The sequence below is a fragment of the Phalaenopsis equestris genome, unplaced genomic scaffold (genome assembly GCF_001263595.1).
Source record: "Phalaenopsis equestris unplaced genomic scaffold, ASM126359v1 Scaffold000413, whole genome shotgun sequence".
NCBI lineage: Eukaryota > Viridiplantae > Streptophyta > Magnoliopsida > Asparagales > Orchidaceae > Phalaenopsis > Phalaenopsis equestris.
In genome coordinates, this window is record NW_018164854.1 from 131,630 (window position 1) to 134,112 (window position 2,483).

Genomic DNA, 2,483 nt, shown 5'->3' on the forward strand with positions numbered 1-2,483 from the left:
GGCTGCAAACAGAGGATTTCGGAGCAGGAGTTTGGTCTTGCGAGCAGCTCGGCCAAAGGGAAGAGGTGGAGATCGCGCAGAGAAGGGTTAGGGGAGTTTTCTGTTCGGGAGTTCGAGAAGCAGGAGGACCTGAGCAGTTTGGCGAGGCGCGACGGCTCTGGAGAGGTAGTTATTCTCGTGCGAGAGGTAGAGGAGGAATTCCTGATTTATTCCGCTAGACGCAGAGGAGTGTCTGCGGGAAGGAGGCGCGAGCACAGCACAAGAAGTTTTCTCTGGTGAACGAGTGTGATCTCTGCCAGAAGGCATTGGAGCTCTCCGTTCGGTTGGCGAAGGCAGTGGAGTTCACGGGGAGAAGGTAAGAAATTTGGTGAGAATTTCTTAGACAACAGAGGACGAATACATCGCTGTGACTGAAGCAATTAAGGAAGCTATGTGGATAAAGGGCATGGCTGGGGAGCTTGAGATATATCAGAAGGTGATAACTGTGTTTTGCGACAACCAAAGCACCATTCACCTCACCAGAAATCAGGTATTTCATGAAAGATCCAAACATATAGATATAAAGCTTCATTTTGTGAGGGATGTCGTCGCCAAGGGTTCAATAGTAGTGAAGAAGATACCTACTGAAGAAAATCCTGCTGATATGCTCACCAAGGTGCTACCGACAAATAAGTTCAGACACTGTCTGGACTTAGTAAACTTCACCAAGGGCTGAGGCCCTCTCAGGGGCCAGGTGGAGGGAATCTTTACTTCGAAGCTTCTCAATTGAGGGTCAAGGTGGAGAATTGTTATTTTGACCCCCAATTAATGAACTAAGCCTACCGCTCATCTACCGCCCGTCTACCTCCCAACTACCTCCCACCTACCACTCTCTTGCATTTATAAATAGAGAGGGTGTGAGGCCTAGGAGAGAAAGGGAAGAGATCTTAAGTTACCACAAAGACTTAGGAGAGCAAAGGGAAGAGATCTTAAGCTACCACAAAGGATGAGAGAATAGCTAGAGAGCTAGAGAGGAGGAGAGCATCTTGAGGCCTTGTATCAAGGTGTTGCTTGAGAGGGAGGCCATAGAAGGAAGATAAGGGCTCATCTCTATGTATAAGCTATGTATTCTCCATTTCTTTTGCTTTAGTGAAATATTTGATTGATTCCCTCCCGTGGACGTAGATCCAGTTGGATCGAACCACGTAAACGATCTGTGTTTGCTTGTGTTCTTTGCGTTTCATTTATATACCAGGAAGTACATATCTCACAACACTTATGTATTATATATCTGATGGCTAAGGATTTATATTTACATGCATATAACATCACATCGAAAATACTAGAATACCACATGTACATAAAAAAAGTGGTTGCACTAATCTCAAAGAGATCTAACGATAAAAAAAAAGAGTAGTATGGTGGAGGCAGATCCACTGCAAGGAGATCATGAGGCCACCTGACCGAATGAGAAAAATCATATGAACAAAGCTGATTAGACCAAAACCGATCGAGCCACAGGATGGGCAAGAAGTCGATCAAGCGATTCAAGTATATGCAATGCAATATTGCCAAAAGCATGCACTCAAGTCATTCACCTCTGAAAGGCCGACTCGATATAGTAATCTATCTCACAGTAGAGCCAACCCGATGAAAGAGTTGATTCCACAAAATATCTTTGATCGCCCCACGAAAACCTGAGGACTCCTCAATAGGGATCAGAGATAGTCAACCAGATTGGATTAGATGACCGAACCCCACTAACCAAGCCCAGTCAATCGAGCTGGCCTCATTGCCCCGAAGCCAACTAAGCCTTCTTGAATAAGCAAGAAGGCAACCAGATGATAAGCCCATGCTTATAAAACACCAGAAGCATCCTAGTACATGCCCCTGTTTAAACAAAGGTGAAAATGTAATACCATTATTGTAATTTCTCATTTATGAATAGGCGAGGCATTTTATGAAGCCTGGGCACCATTAAACATTATTCATTACAGCTCATCTCTCTCTTCCTACTTTCTATTCCTGGGGCGTGAATCACAGAGAAGATTGGATTCAAAATTGTAAAATGTGTGATGAGCGTGACTCATGCAAAAAACAAGAAAAGGTGTGGCACATGGCAAATAACCAGGCCATAGAGAAGTGGCTAGCAACCTCTAATGCATTAGAGAGTTCGCCAAAGAGAAAAAGCAAACTCATCCATTCGGCCTCCTCCAATAGGTCCGACCAGCTCTAGTCGGCTCGGCCAGACGAGCTCCAGTCGGCTTGCTAAGCTCTAGTCGGCTCAACTAGCTCCATTTGGCCCACCATTCCCAGAAACCAACTCTATTCGACTCGACAGGTTCCAGTCAACTGAACGAAAAGCAATCGGCTCACCAAGCTCTAATCAGCTTGACAAGCTCCAGTTAGCACGACCGGCTTCAATCAACCCAGTTAGCTTTAGGCCTGATAAGCTCTCACAACCAGGCCAGCTAAAATCAGCTCAACCAATTCCAGTCAGCTCG